The sequence below is a fragment of the Engystomops pustulosus genome, unplaced genomic scaffold, assembly GCF_040894005.1.
Source record: "Engystomops pustulosus unplaced genomic scaffold, aEngPut4.maternal MAT_SCAFFOLD_100, whole genome shotgun sequence".
Lineage (NCBI taxonomy): Eukaryota > Metazoa > Chordata > Amphibia > Anura > Leptodactylidae > Engystomops > Engystomops pustulosus.
Window position 1 is genome coordinate 235,991 of NW_027284984.1, and position 18,182 is coordinate 254,172.

At 44.5% G+C, this 18,182-nt stretch overlaps 1 protein-coding gene across 3 annotated transcripts in view; it reads left to right on the forward strand.

The window, feature by feature from the left end:
- Nucleotides 1–39: 39 nt before the first annotated feature.
- The window catches only part of PKLR (pyruvate kinase L/R), a 71,085-nt gene continuing 52,942 nt past the window's right edge, over nt 40–18,182 (forward strand). The window contains exons 1-3 of one of the 3 annotated variants that reach the window (XM_072131600.1): nt 40–157; nt 7,482–7,671; nt 8,328–8,420. The gene's annotated coding sequence lies outside the window, so the exon portion shown is untranslated. Of the gene's footprint in view, nt 158–7,481; nt 7,672–8,327; nt 8,421–10,219; nt 10,337–18,182 lie in introns of those variants that run through there. The other 2 variants (XM_072131604.1, XM_072131602.1) reach the window with 2 other exon arrangements.

The following is an 18,182-nucleotide window of genomic DNA, read 5'->3' on the forward strand; positions in this document are numbered from 1 at the left end:
ACCACAACTCCCAGGAGGCACCGCTTAGAGGGAGTGGTGAATTTCAGGGGGCGGAGTCACTTTGGCGTCCTATTTGACGTTACTGCTCGTGGATTGGTCGGTGACATCGTATGAGGATGGGCTCCGTACACAGCAGCAAATCATCGCGCAGGATAAGGTTAGGTCCCGCCCACCCTTCTCTTTTCACTATGGAACGAAGCGTGAGGTAAAATTGTGTGGAATGGGCGGGAAAATATTACCCCACAATCTCTATAACCAGTATACACCTGTATATACCTCACACCTCTGTGTATATATACACCTGTATATACCTCACACCTCTGTGTATATATACACCTGTATATACCTCACACCTCTGTTTATACCTCACACCTCTGTGTATATATACACCTGTATATTCCTCATACCTCTGTGTATATATACACCTGTATATACCTCACACCCCTTTATATACCTCACACCTCTGTGTATATATACACCTGTATATACCTCACACCCCTTTATATACCTCACACCTCTGTGTATATATACACCTGTATATACCTCACACCTCTGTGTATATGTACACCTGTATATACCTCACACCTCTGTGTATATATACACCTGTATATACCTCACACCTCTGTGTATATATACACCTGTATATACCTCACACCTCTGTATATTCCTCACACCTCTGTGTATATATACCTGTATATACCTCACACCCCTGTATATTCCTCACACCTCTGTGTATATATACCTGTATATACCTCACACCTCTGTATATTCCTCACACCTCTGTGTATATATACCTGTATATACCTCACACCCCTGTATATTCCTCACACCTCTGTGTATATATACCTGTATATACCTCACACCTCTGTATATTCCTCACACCTCTGTGTATATATACCTGTATATACCTCACACCTCTGTATATTCCTCACACCTCTGTGTATATATACCTGTATATACCTCACACCTCTGTATATACCTCACACCCCTGTGTATATATATACACCTGTATATACCTCACACCGCTGTGTATATATACACCTGTATATACCTCACACCACTGTGTATATATACAACTGTATATACCTCACACCTCTGTGTATATATATACACCTGTATATACCTCACACCTCTGTGTATATTTACACCTGTATATACCTCACACCTCTGTGTATATTTACACCTGTATATACCTCACACCCCTTTATATACCTCACACCTCTGTGTATATATACACTTGTATATACCTCACAACTCTGTGTATATTTACACCTGTATATACCTCACACCTCTGTGTATATTTACACCTGTATATACCTCACACCTCTGTGTATATTTACACCTGTATATACCTCACACCTCTGTGTATATTTACACCTGTATATACCTCACACCTCTGTGTATATTTACACCTGTATATACCTCACACCTCTGTGTATATATACACCTGTATATTCCTCACACCTCTGTTTATATAGACACCTGTATATGTACCTCACACCCCTGTGTGTATATATACACCTGTATATTCCTCACACCCCTGTGTGTATATATACACCTGTATATTCCTCACACCTCTGTATATATATATATATAGATACACCTGTATGTGTACCTCACACCCCTGTGTGTATATATACACCTGTATGTGTACCTCACACCCCTGTGTGTATATATACACCTGTATGTGTACCTCACACCCCTGTGTGTATATATACACCTGTATGTGTACCTCACACCCCTGTGTGTATATAGACACGTGTATATGTACCTCACACCCCTGTGTGTATATATACCCCTGTATATACCTCACACCCCTGTGTGTATATATACCCCTGTATATACCTCACACCCCTGTGTGTATATATACCCCTGTATATACCTCACACCCCTGTGTGTATATATACACCTGTATATGTACCTCACACCCCTCTGTGTATATATACACCTGTATATGTACCTCACACCCCTGTGTATATATATACCCCTGTATATACCTCACACCCCTGTGTGTATATAGACACCTGTATATGCCTCACACCCCTGTGTATATACCATCTGCCTGTAGTATGAGCTGCTCCCTCTGTTCAATGCTGTATCATGGCTTCCTACACACAGCAGTAACTACAACTCCCAGTATTTCGAAGAGCTGCTGAAAGTTGTAGTTCTTCGGATATACCTACATTCTCACTAACGTGTCCCGCTGTACTGTACCGAGCAGTGTAACATCTCCCAGAATATAGTGATAGAGGAGCAGTGTAACATCTCCCAGAATATACTGATAGAGGAGCAGTGTAACATCTACAGAATATACTGATAGAGGAGCAGTGTAACATCTCCCAGAATATACTGATAGAGGAGCAGTGTAACGTCTACAGAATATACTGATAGAGGAGCAGTGTAACATCTACAGAATATACTGATAGAGGAGCAGTGTAACATCTACAGAATATACTGATAGAGGAGCAGTGTAACATCTCCCAGAATATACTGATAGAGGAGCAGTGTAACATCTCCCAGAATATACTGACAGAGGAGCAGTGTAACATCTCCCAGAATATACTGATAGAGGAGCAGTGTAACATCTCCCAGAATATACTGATAGAGGAGCAGTGTAACATCTCCCAGAATATACTGATAGAGGAGCAGTGTAACATCTACAGAATATACTGATAGAGGAGCAGTGTAACATCTACAGAATATACTGATAGAGGAGCAGTGTAACATCTGCAGAATATACTGATAGAGGAGCAGTGTAACATCTACAGAATATACTGATAGAGGAGCAGTGTAACATCTACAGAATATACTGATAGAGGAGCAGTGTAACATCTCCCAGAATATACTGATAGAGGAGCAGTGTAACATCTCCCAGAATATACTGATAGAGGAGCAGTGTAACATCTACAGAATATACTGATAGAGGAGCAGTGTAACATCTCCCAGAATATACTGATAGAGGAGCAGTGTAACATCTCCCAGAATATACTGATAGAGGAGCAGTGTAACATCTACAGAATATACTGATAGAGGAGCAGTGTAACATCTACAGAATATACTGATAGAGGAGCAGTGTAACATCTACAGAATATACTGATAGAGGAGCAGTGTAACATCTCCCAGAATATACTGATAGAGGAGCAGTGTAACATCTACAGAATATACTGATAGAGGAGCAGTGTAACATGTACAGAATATACTGATAGAGGAGCAGTGTAACATCTCCCAGAATATACTGATAGAGGAGCAGTGTAACATCTACAGAATATACTGATAGAGGAGCAGTGTAACATCTCCCAGAATATACTGATAGACGAGCAGTGTAACATCTCCCAGAATATACTGATAGAGGAGCAGTGTAACATCCCCCAGAATATACTGATAGAGGAGCAGTGTAACATCTACAGAATATACTGATAGAGGAGCAGTGTAACATGTACAGAATATACTGATAGAGGAGCAGTGTAACATCTACAGAATATACTGACAGAGGAGCAGTGTAACATCTCCCAGAATATACTGATAGAGGAGCAGTGTAACATCCCCCAGAATATACTGATAGAGGAGCAGTGTAACATCTACAGAATATACTGATAGAGGAGCAGTGTAACATCTACAGAATATACTGATAGAGGAGCAGTGTAACATCTCCCAGAATATACTGATAGAGGAGCAGTGTAACATCTCCCAGAATATACTGATAGAGGAGCAGTGTAACATCTCCCAGAATATACTGATAGAGGAGCAGTGTAACATCTCCCAGAATATACTGATAGAGGAGCAGTGTAACATCTCCCAGAATATACTGATAGAGGAGCAGTGTAACATCTCCCAGAATATACTGATAGAGGAGCAGTGTAACATCTCCCAGAATATACTGATAGAGGAGCAGTGTAACATCTACAGAATATACTGATAGAGGAGCAGTGTAACATCTCCCAGAATATACTGATAGAGGAGCAGTGTAACATCTCCCAGAATATACTGATAGAGGAGCAGTGTAACATCTACAGAATATACTGATAGAGGAGCAGTGTAACATCTCCCAGAATATACTGATAGAGGAGCAGTGTAACATCTACAGAATATACTGATAGAGGAGCAGTGTAACATCTCCCAGAATATACTGATAGAGGAGCAGTGTAACATCTCCCAGAATATACTGATAGAGGAGCAGTGTAACATCTACAGAATATACTGATAGAGGAGCAGTGTAACATCTACAGAATATACTGATAGAGGAGCAGTGTAACATCCCCCAGAATATACTGATAGACGAGCAGTGTAACATCTCCCAGAATATACTGATAGAGGAGCAGTGTAACATCTACAGAATATACTGATAGAGGAGCAGTGTAACATCTCCCAGAATATACTGATAGAGGAGCAGTGTAACATCCCCCAGAATATACTGATAGAGGAGCAGTGTAACATCCCCCAGAATATACTGATAGAGGAGCAGTGTAACATCTCCCAGAATATACTGATAGAGGAGCAGTGTAACATCCCCCAGAATATACTGATAGAGGAGCAGTGTAACATCTCCCAGAATATACTGATAGAGGAGCAGTGTAACATCCCCCAGAATATACTGATAGAGGAGCAGTGTAACATCTCCCAGAATATACTGATAGAGGAGCAGTGTAACATCTCCCAGAATATACTGATAGAGGAGCAGTGTAACATCTCCCAGAATATACTGATAGAGGAGCAGTGTAACATCTCCCAGAATATACTGATAGAGGAGCAGTGTAACATCTCCCAGAATATACTGATAGAGGAGCAGTGTAACATCTCCCAGAATATACTGATAGACGAGCAGTGTAACATCCCCCAGAATATACTGATAGAGGAGCAGTGTAACATCTCCCAGAATATACTGATAGACGAGCAGTGTAACATCTCCCAGAATATACTGATAGAGGAGCAGTGTAACATCTCCCAGAATATACTGATAGAGGAGCAGTGTAACATCCTCCAGAATATACTGATAGAGGAGCAGTGTAACATCTCCCAGAATATACTGATAGAGGAGCAGTGTAACATCTCCCAGAATATACTGATAGAGGAGCAGTGTAACATCTCCCAGAATATACTGATAGAGGAGCAGTGTAACATCTCCCAGAATATACTGATAGAGGAGCAGTGTAACATCTCCCAGAATATACTGATAGAGGAGCAGTGTAACATCTCCCAGAATATACTGATAGAGGAGCAGTGTAACATCTCCCAGAATATACTGATAGAGGAGCAGTGTAACATCTCCCAGAATATACTGATAGAGGAGCAGTGTAACATCTACAGAATATACTGATAGAGGAGCAGTGTAACATCTACAGAATATACTGATAGAGGAGCAGTGTAACATCTCCCAGAATATACTGATAGAGGAGCAGTGTAACATCTACAGAATATACTGATAGAGGAGCAGTGTAACATCTCCCAGAATATACTGATAGACGAGCAGTGTAACATCTCCCAGAATATACTGATAGAGGAGCAGTGTAACATCTCCCAGAATATACTGATAGAGGAGCAGTGTAACATCTACAGAATATACTGATAGAGGAGCAGTGTAACATCTCCCAGAATATACTGATAGAGGAGCAGTGTAACATCTACAGAATATACTGATAGAGGAGCAGTGTAACATCTCCCAGAATATACTGATAGAGGAGCAGTGTAACATCTCCCAGAATATACTGATAGAGGAGCAGTGTAACATCTACAGAATATACTGATAGAGGAGCAGTGTAACATCTACAGAATATACTGATAGAGGAGCAGTGTAACATCCCCCAGAATATACTGATAGACGAGCAGTGTAACATCTCCCAGAATATACTGATAGAGGAGCAGTGTAACATCTACAGAATATACTGATAGAGGAGCAGTGTAACATCTCCCAGAATATACTGATAGAGGAGCAGTGTAACATCTCCCAGAATATACTGATAGAGGAGCAGTGTAACATCTACAGAATATACTGATAGAGGAGCAGTGTAACATCTCCCAGAATATACTGATAGACGAGCAGTGTAACATCTCCCAGAATATACTGATAGAGGAGCAGTGTAACATCTCCCAGAATATACTGATAGAGGAGCAGTGTAACATCTACAGAATATACTGATAGAGGAGCAGTGTAACATCTCCCAGAATATACTGATAGAGGAGCAGTGTAACATCTACAGAATATACTGATAGAGGAGCAGTGTAACATCTCCCAGAATATACTGATAGAGGAGCAGTGTAACATCTCCCAGAATATACTGATAGAGGAGCAGTGTAACATCTCCCAGAATATACTGATAGAGGAGCAGTGTAACATCTCCCAGAATATACTGATAGAGGAGCAGTGTAACATCTACAGAATATACTGATAGAGGAGCAGTGTAACATCTCCCAGAATATACTGATAGAGGAGCAGTGTAACATCTACAGAATATACTGATAGAGGAGCAGTGTAACATCTCCCAGAATATACTGATAGAGGAGCAGTGTAACATCCCCCAGAATATACTGATAGAGGAGCAGTGTAACATCTACAGAATATACTGATAGAGGAGCAGTGTAACATCTCCCAGAATATACTGATAGAGGAGCAATGTAACATCCTCCAGAATATACTGATAGAGGAGCAGTGTAACATCTACAGAATATACTGATAGAGGAGCAGTGTAACATCTACAGAATATACTGATAGAGGAGCAGTGTAACATCCTCCAGAATATACTGATAGAGGAGCAGTGTAACATCTCCCAGAATATACTGATAGAGGAGCAGTGTAACATCTCCCAGAATATACTGATAGAGGAGCAGTGTAACATCTCCCAGAATATACTGATAGAGGAGCAGTGTAACATCCCCCAGAATATACTGATAGAGGAGCAGTGTAACATCTACAGAATATACTGATAGAGGAGCAGTGTAACATCTCCCAGAATATACTGATAGAGGAGCAATGTAACATCCTCCAGAATATACTGATAGAGGAGCAGTGTAACATCTACAGAATATACTGATAGAGGAGCAGTGTAACATCTACAGAATATACTGATAGAGGAGCAGTGTAACATCCTCCAGAATATACTGATAGAGGAGCAGTGTAACATCTCCCAGAATATACTGATAGAGGAGCAGTGTAACATCCCCCAGAATATACTGATAGAGGAGCAGTGTAACATCTACAGAATATACTGATAGAGGAGCAGTGTAACATCTCCCAGAATATACTGATAGAGGAGCAATGTAACATCCTCCAGAATATACTGATAGAGGAGCAGTGTAACATCTACAGAATATACTGATAGAGGAGCAGTGTAACATCTACAGAATATACTGATAGAGGAGCAGTGTAACATCCTCCAGAATATACTGATAGAGGAGCAGTGTAACATCCTCCAGAATATACTGATAGAGGAGCAGTGTAACGTCTTTATAACATACACAATATAAAAGTTGGATGAAATGTTTTTCAGTGATCTACTAGAAGTCTATGGGGCAGATTTACTTACCTGGTCCATTCGCGATCCTGCGGCGCGTTCTCTGCGGTGGATTCGGGTCCGGCCTGGATTCATTAAGGCAGTTCCTCCGCCATCCACCAGGTGGCGCTGCTGCGCTGAAGAGCATCGGAACGCGCTGAAGTTCACCGGCCTATTCCTAGTGAAGGTAAGTGCAAGCTCCGCGACACTTTTCTTTTTTTAAATGCGGTGGATTTTCCGAATCCGTCTGGTTTCCATTCGGCCACGACCCCCCCCCCCCCCCGATTTCCGTCGCGTGCATGCCAGCGCCGATGCGCCACAATCCGGTCGCGTGCGCCAAAATCCTGGGGCAATACAGGGAAAATCGGCGCAAATCGGAAATATTCGGGTAACACGTCGGGAAACCGCGAATCGGGCCCTTAGTAAATGACCCCCAATGAGTCCAGCAGAACATCCTGATGAGCGGTCAGTGTGAGGCTGGGAATCACGTTATGTTTTCACACCATAAGGGGAACCGTAGGCAAACCGTGTCCACACCCTGGAGACCTAACAATACCACTGAAACCACAAGTGATGATCATCCGACACAAGCGACACGGAACCAAAACCAAACGGGGGGGGATGTGGATCCACCAAACCCCAGAAAACGAAACCTACGCAACAAGAAGGGCAAATCCCGACACAAGTAGCCCAATCAGGAACAGCTCAGCGGTCCCTGAGGGTAATCTGTCTAATTATACTCCCCCCAGTGGAAGAGGCAGTCCTACAAAAAGGACTCGCCTTCTCCCCTATGAAGATGTTGGACAAATTAGAATTAACTAAGGAGGTTTTTTTGTTCTGCAGGAAACCATTTCCCAGCAGCCCTCACTGATGGATTGCATCCCGGCTCAGGAGCAACAAACTTTTCATGATCTACTGGACAGACCAACTCAACAGGTAGGCGACCGTGCACTTTACGTGTCCCCTCTCGGGTGACCCCAAACTTGCTATCCAAATGTTTTATCACAGTGTCTGCCTAGCAATAGGATTAGCGGAGAAAACATGAGCCGGATGGAACGACAAGCAATGCGGAATCTGGCTTCTAACCCTTCGCTTGTAATCAAAGAGGCCGATAAAGGGGGGAATGTGGATTTGTGGCCCACCGAATTGTATATAACTTACTACACCCCACTACCTTCTAATCCTACTGAAGTGTTTTTGAGAAAATTGAATAACTTACTTGATTCTGCATCACATCATGGCATTATCTCAAAAAAAGAACACCGCTTTCTCTCCGTGAGGGACCCTGTGGTTCCCACTTTCGATATGCTGCGCAAAGTCCACAAATCCCTGAGCATTCCACCAGGTAGACCTATTGTGTCGGGGATTGGTGGACTGGGGGAGAAATCATTGCATGTATAATGACTTCTTCTTGGTATTGGATCTGACGTCTTACATCCGGGACTCCTCGGATCTGATACAAAAGATCAAGGACTTGCGTATACCTGAAACAGCATGGCTGGTCACACCTGACGCTGAAGCCTTGTACACAGATATAGCACATGTGGATGGATCGGCAATCGACTGGTGACAGAAGACACGATTCCTTCTTGCTCGACCTCCTTGAGTATGTATTGAAACATAACTACTTTGTCTTTGTCAGGTATCGGGCACAGCCATGGGTGCACGGTGCGCACCCTCCTATGCCAACGTATTTTTGGGTTGGTGGGAGGGTGCGCACGTGTACCCGAGGGAGGATTTTCGACAATGCGCCATGGGTGGGTTCCGATTTATAGATGATGTGCTCTTGATTTGGAACGGTTCTTTGACCTCTTGCCAGCAATTTGTCCAATCACTTCATCAAAATCCATGGAACATCATCTTAACCTCCCGTTTTTCGCAGACATCAACCAACTTTTTGGCTCTTATGGTGTCAGTCGAGGGTGGGTTGCTGTCAACAAACCTGCATCGGAAGGAGAGCGCTACCAACAGCCTACTCCACTTCGGCAGCTTCCATCCAGGTCATCTCAAGTCTGGCATCCCTGTGGGACAATGTATCCGGCTAAGGAGGAACTGTACGAAAGATGAGGACTTCCGCAAAAATGCCGCTGAGCTTACTCGACAGAGGGGCTATCCGAAAAACTCCATCCCACGGGCATTTACCCGAGCACAACCCTCTAGCAGAGAAGAACTTTTCTCACCCAGGAAGCGATGAAATGAATCCCAAGCAGGTATTGTGACAACTTTTAGTAATCCGTGGCGAGATCTGTATGGCATTTTATACAAACATTGGAACATCCTGTTGGCAGAGCCGAAATTGAAACATCTGGTTACCAACAAACCGAACTTAATAGCAAGGAGGGCACACAATTTGAAGGACAAACTTCCACATAGTCACTTCAAACGCCCCACAACCTGAATCGGCACAGGGAAAAGACTGAGAGGTTCCTTCCCATGTGGTGAATGTTCTGTTTGTCCCCATTCCTGGTTTTGAGACAATTCCACTACGTCACTATGGCAACTGCAGAACAAAGAATGTGATATATACGCATCGATTTGTCCTTGTGAGAAAATCTACGTGGGTCAGACGACTCAGGAACTGAGGAAAGGGTCCAGCAGCACCTCTCCGCCATAACCCATGCCGAATCCAGCTTCTCGCAGGGGAAACCACTATCCACGGTGGCCATGCAGGTAGGACTCGTGGCCTCGGGGTAACTGCTTTGGACGTTGTGCGCCCCTCTATACGGGGTGGGAATGTCACATCTGAGCTTCTACGCAGGGAGGCCCGATGGATCTACAAACCTGGCAGTCTGGCACCCAAAGGCATTAACGAGGACCTCTTATTTACAGAAATAAGGACCACCACAGACCTGGTAAATATATGTTGATTATATCTGTTGGGCCTGGATGATGCGCTCTACTTACCTCTTAAAATAGCTTTTTCACATCTTTTCCTCTCCTCTTTTAGTTTTTTGGGTGCATGTTCACTTATTATCCGTTTATCTACACCTCTCTGGGATTTTTGTATCCCCTTTTAGTCTGGTATCCAGGTCCGTGTTTTTGTTGGGTATCTAGTCGCCCTCAATCTATTCACCTCATAATGGGCACGATTTTTTTTATCTAGGGCTCACGTCACATTTTTATCAATTTCCCCTTTCCCTGATAATATTTTATGTCACTTCAGGTCTTTTCTAATAAAGGTAAAATACAAGATCCTTTGGCGGTGATTCAGCGGTGCTTTCCCGAAGTCCCGGGATTCCACTATAGCTTCCACTTGACACTTCAGCAGCATCGCTCCTTCCCTCCTGAACCCCAACCTCAGCGCGTGCTCTGACCGCGTGAACTAGCAGAGCCGTTTAGTGTTATTCTTCTCTTTTGGTTACGCATATGTTTCTATTGTATACATTTAGCATTGTTAATATTTAAGCTCTGACTTGACCAATTTTTTTCTAAATTTTCCCTCATTTTTTTGGCGCATGTGTGGGTGGGGGGTACCTGCCGGCGGCACCTCATTTACTTAAGCTCTACCATTCCAGTACTTATCGACTATTCTACAGCCATAGCGTACTTCTTGTGGACGGTTGTGGTGATTTTGGTTGACTGCGTTTTGCGTTGTTTGTATATACTCTGAGAGACTCTCTCGTCTGTCTTCATAGATTTTATTCACTTACCGTCTACTGTTTATACATGAAGTAGATGTCGTGTCATCGATGTGAAGTGGCTGATCACATTCATGTGGGCTCTCAGTATTGCACGCTTTGACTTAGCCCTATTTAGCACTTGCTAATACGTGTTATTTTTTATGACACTCGCCTCTTCTTCTTCTTTTTTGATGTGTCCACGAGCGAATTTCAGTTCTTGAAAAGGCTGATCGATAATGGACATGATGCTATAATGGGTTCGCCGACATCCAGAATAACCCTAACCAATAATCTCGCGTTACAAGCGCATGCATTCTGATATCTACTTTATCCGGCAGGTGAACTTTGACGCATGCGCAGTACACAGTAAGTCCTCGGAGCACGCCCCCTCAGAGGCAACCAACCAGGCGCCGTACCTGACCACACAGGTGAGAGGGATGCCGCGGGCGGGTGAACCACGCCCCCAACACATGCACATAAATGCGCCATTGAAACTCCCAGTCCACACTTCCCCTGATGAAGTCACCGTGAGTGACGGAACGCGTGGGGTGGGCACACATGTTCCCTGGTTGTTTGGGTGCTTTGCTGGTTATTGAGGCTATCATGCCGCGGTTATGTTACTGATTTCAGTAATAGTGCATGCATCTTCTGGTGTATTGTGCAGGTTTGGGATGTCTTACCTTTGCCCCCCACACTGTGAGCAGTAACCCCCTAGACTTGTGTAACCAGGGACGCATTTCGCTCACCACACAGACTTTCCAGTGTCGTTCTCTGCACTTTTTAAATGTTTTTAGATGTATTGTCTGGTCTTTGTTGTTGTTTTGTATGAAATAAAGAAATTTTAGATTTTTCTTTCTGGGTTGTTATGGCGCATCTTTTCTTGTGAAATGACATGTTTTCACACCAGTGTCACACCTGAAAGACTAAAGAGAGACCACACACTACACGTGCGCTCTACCCATGTAACACCCCATACACTGCACTGGGCAGAGTGTAACAATGTGCCGAGGCTGGGAATCCTTGCATCACAGTGATATCGTGTATGATGCAAGGAGCCCCTGTGATACAGTGATTGTTACAGACTTCAGGTCTGTGTTGGGTCTGTGATATTCTGCCAGCACCAGGGTCTGACCAGGGTCTTCTGCTTCATTACTGTGAGTGCACAGAATTGTGTTGCACCCTGTATGTTGGGGTGCAGAGCTCCAGATCAGTGCATGGGGTGCAGTATCCCACCCCCCACCCTCCAGCACTAGTTATACATTTTAATAAAGAGTATCCGTCATTTAAACCCTTTTTGTATGTTGTAGGACCTTTTGTAGTTGGGATGGTTCCCCGAGTCCTTGCGCCTGTATACAGCAGTGTTATCAGATCCCCGGGAGGCTGGTGCTCTTCTACCAGTCAGGATTACCTGGCGCACGTATATATGGCGCTGGATACTGTTATTGCACATTCCCTGATGCCCCACAAGAGCAGGAAAACAATTACTGCCAGTACAGTAGCTGAAGGTATATATAGTATATAGGGAGCCCTGCCAGTACAGTAGCTGAAGGTATATATAGTATATAGGGAGCCCTGCACTGCCGCACGCTGGGACTACATAATAACTGGGAGATATTTATATGTATAGATTTATAGAAATAAAAATATACCTTGCGCTTTGCTGGGAAAATAGAGAATATATATATATTATGACAAAGGGACCTGTATGTCTACCAAACTCTGTGAGAATAGTGGCCAAAATACAACCCAGTAACTGCACTTCTGCAAGCAACAGGGAGCTAAATAATACTCTGTGCAGATAGAGAGAGATGGATGGATAGAGAGAGAGATGGATGGATAGAGAGAGAGATGGATGGATAGAGAGAGAGATGGATGGATAGAGAGAGAGATGGATGGATAGAGAGAGAGATGGATGGATAGAGAGAGAGATGGATGGATAGAGAGAGAGATGGATGGATAGAGAGAGAGATGGATGGATAGAGAGAGAGATGGATGGATAGAGAGATGGATGGATGGATAGAGAGATGGATGGATGGATAGAGAGATGGATGGATGGATAGAGAGATGGATGGATGGATAGAGAGATGGATGGATGGATAGAGAGATGGATGGATGGATAGAGAGATGGATGGATGGATAGAGAGATGGATGGATGGATAGAGAGATGGATGGATGGATAGAGAGATGGATGGATGGATAGAGAGATGGATGGATAGAGAGATGGATGGATAGAGAGAGATGGATGGATAGGAGATGGATGGATAGGAGATGGATGGATGGATAGGAGATGGATGGATGGATGGATAGGAGATGGATGGATAGGAGATGGATGGATGGATAGGAGATGGATGGATGGATAGGAGATGGATGGATGGATAGGAGATGGATGGATGGATGGATAGGAGATGGATGGATGGATAGGAGATGGATGGATGGATAGGAGATGGATTGATGGATAGGAGATGGATGGATGGATAGGAGATGGATGGATGGATGGATAGGAGATGGATGGATGGATGGATGGAAAGGAGATGGATGGATGGATGGAAAGGAGATGGATGGATGGATGGATAGGAGATGGATGGATGGATAGGAGATGGATGGATGGATAGGAGATGGATTGATGGATAGGAGATGGATGGATGGATAGGAGATGGATGGATGGATGGATGGATAGGAGATGGATGGATGGATGGATAGGAGATGGATGGATGGATAGGAGATGGATGGATGGATAGGAGATGGATGGATGGATGGATAGGAGATGGATGGATGGATAGGAGATGGATGGATGGATAGGAGATGGATGGATGGATAGGAGATGGATGGATGGATAGGAGATGGATGGATGGATAGGAGATGGATGGATTGATGGATAGGAGATGGATGGATGGATGGATAGGAGATGGATGGATAGGAGATGGATGGATGGATGGATAGGAGATGGATGGATGGATGGATAGGAGATGGATAGGAGATGGATGGATGGATGGATAAGAGATGGATGGATGGATGGATAAGAGATGGATGGATGGATGGATAAGAGATGGATGGATGGATGGATAAGAGATGGATGGATGGATGGATAAGAGATGGATGGATGGATGGATAAGAGATGGATGGATGGATGGATAAGAGATGGATGGATGGATGGATAAGAGATGGATGGATGGATGGATAAGAGATGGATGGATGGATGGATAAGAGATGGATGGATGGATGGATAAGAGATGGATGGATGGATGGATAAGAGATGGATGGATGGATAAGAGATGGATGGATGGATGGATGGATAAGAGATGGATGGATGGATGGATAGGAGATGGATGGATGGATGGATAGGAGATGGATGGATGGATGGATAGGAGATGGATAGGAGATGGATAGGAGATGGATGGATGGATAAGAGATGGATGGATGGATAAGAGATGGATGGATGGATGGATAGGGGATGGATAGGGGATGGATGGATGGATAGGAGATGGATGGATGGATAGGGGATGGATAGGGGATGGATGGATGGATAGGAGATGGATGGATGGATGGATAGGAGATGGATGGATGGATGGATAGGAGATGGATGGATGGATGGATAGGAGATGGATGGATGGATGGATAGGAGATGGATGGATAGGAGATGGATTGATGGATAGGGGATGGATAGGGATGGATAGGAGATGGATAGGAGATGGATGGATGGATAGGGGATGGATAGGAGATGGATGAATGGATAGGGGATGGATAGAAGATGGATGGATAGAAAGGGGATGGATAGGAGATGGATGGATGGATAGGAGATGGATGGATGGATGGATAAGAGATGGATGGATGGATGGATAGGGGATGGATAGGGGATGGATGGATGGATAGGAGATGGATGGATGGATAGGGGATGGATAGGGGATGGATGGATGGATAGGAGATGGATGGATGGATGGATAGGAGATGGATGGATGGATGGATAGGAGATGGATGGATGGATGGATAGGAGATGGATGGATAGGAGATGGATGGATAGGAGATGGATTGATGGATAGGGGATGGATAGGGGATGGATAGGAGATGGATAGGAGATGGATGGATGGATAGGGGATGGATAGGAGATGGATGAATGGATAGGGGATGGATAGAAGATGGATGGATAGAAAGGGGATGGATAGGAGATGGATGGATGGATAGGAGATGGATGGATGGATGGATAGGGGATGGATAGGGGATGGATGGATGGATGGATAGGAGATGGATGGATGGATGGATAGGAGATGGATGGATGGATGGATAGGAGATGGATGGATGGATGGATAGGAGATGGATGGATGGATGGATAGGAGATGGATGGATGGATGGATAGGAGATGGATGGATGGATGGATAGGAGATGGATGGATGGATAGGAGATGGATGGATGGATAGGAGATGGATAGATGGATGGATGGATGGATGGATAGGAGATGGATAGATGGATGGATGGATAGGAGATGGATGGATGGATGGATAGGAGATGGATAGATGGATGGATGGATAGGAGATGGATAGATGGATGGATGGATAGGAGATGGATGGATGGATGGATAGGAGATGGATGGATGGATGGATAGGAGATGGATGGATGGATAGGGATGGATAGAAAGGGAATGGATAGGAGATGGATGGATGGATAGGAGATGGATGGATGGATGGATAGGAGATGGATGGATGGATGGATAGGAGATGGATGGATGGATGGATAGGAGATGGATGGATGGATGGATAGGAGATGGATGGATGGATGGATAGGAGATGGATGGATGGATGGATAGGAGATGGATGGATGGATGGATGGATAGGAGATGGATGGATGGATAGGGGATGGATAGGAGATGGATAGGAGATGGATGGATGGATAGGGGATGGATAGGAGATGGATGAATGGATAGGGGATGGATAGAAGATGGATGGATAGAAAGGGGATGGATAGGAGATGGATGGATGGATAGGAGATGGATGGATGGATGGATAGGGGATGGATGGATGGATGGATGTATAGGAGATGGATTGATGGATAGGAGATGGATGGATGGATGGATAGGGGATGGATGGATGGATGTATAGGAGATGGATTGATGGATAGAGAGATTGATGGATGGATAGATAGGGGATAGATAGGGGATGGATAGGAGATGGATGGATAGATAGGGGATGGATAGGAGATGGATGGATAGATAGGAGATGGATGGATGGATAGGAGATGGATTGATGGATGGATAGGAGATGGATTGATGGATGGATAGGAGATGGATGGATGGATAGGAGATGGATGGATGGATGGATGGATGGATAGGAGATGGATGGATGGATGGATGGATAGGAGATGGATGGATGGATAGGGGATGGATAGGAGATGGATGGATGGATAGGGGATGGATAGGAGATGGATGGATGGATAGGGGATGGTTAGGAGATGGATGGATGGATAGGAGATGGATGGATAGATAGGGGATGGATAGGAGATGGATGGATGGATAGGAGATGGATGGATGGATAGGGGATGGATGGATGGATAGGGGATGGATAGATGGATAGGGGATGGATAGGAGATGGATGGATGGATGGATAGGGGATGGATAGGAGATGGATGGATGGATGGATAGGAGATGGATGGATGGATGGATAGATAGGAGATGGATGGATGGATAGATAGATAGATAGATAGATAGGAGATGGATGGATGGATGGATGGATGGATAGGAGATGGATGGATGGATGGATAGGAGATGGATGGATGGATGGATGGATAGGAGATGGATGGATAGGAGATGGATGGATAGGAGATGGATGGATGGATGGATAGGAGATGGATGGATGGATGGATGGATAGGAGATGGATGGATGGATGGATGGATGGATAGGAGATGGATGGATGGATAGGGGATGGATAGGAGATGGATGGATGGATAGGGGATGGATAGGAGATGGATGGATGGATAGGGGATGGATAGGAGATGGATGGATAGATAGGGGATGGATAGGAGATGGATGGATGGATAGGGGATGGATAGGAGATGGATGGATGGATAGGGGATGGATAGATGGATAGGGGATGGATAGGAGATGGATGGATGGATGGATGGATAGGGGATGGATAGGAGATGGATGGATGGATGGATGGATAGATAGGAGATGGATGGATGGATGGATAGATAGGAGATGGATGGATGGATGGATGGATAGATAGGAGATGGATGGATGGATGGATAGGAGATGGATGGATGGATAGGAGATGGATGGATGGATAGGGGATGGATGGATGGATAGATAGGAGATGGATGGATAGATGGATTGATAGATAGGAGATGGATGGATAGATGGATTGATAGATAGGAGATGGATGGATGGATGGATAGATAGGGGATGGAGGGATGGATGGATGGATAGGGGATGGATGGATGGATGGATGGATAGGGGATGGATGGATGGATAGGAGATGGATGGATGGATGGATAGGAGATGGATGGATGGATAGATAGGAGATGGATGGATGGATAGGGGATGGATAGGAGATGGATGGATGGATAGGGGATGGATAGGAGATGGATGGATGGATAGGGGATGGATAGGAGATGGATGGATGGATAGGAGATGGATGGATGGATAGGGGATGGATAGGAGATGGATGGATGGATGGATAGGGGAGGGATGGATGGATGGATAGGGGATGGATGGATGGATAGGGGATGGATGGATGGATAGGGGATGGATGGATGGATAGGGGATGGATGGATGGATAGGGGATGGATGGATGGATAGGGGATGGATGGATGGATAGGGGATGGATGGATGGATAGGGGATGGATGGATGGATAGGAGATGGATGGATGGATAGGGGATGGATGGATGGATGGATGGATAGGAGATGGATGGATGGATGGATGGATAGGAGATGGATGGATGGATGGATAGGAGATGGATAGGAGATGGATGGAAGGATAGGGGATGGATAGGAGATGGATGGATGGATGGATAGGAGATGGATGGATGGATGGATAGGGGATGGATGGATGGATAGGAGATGGATGGATGGATGGATAGGGGATGGATGG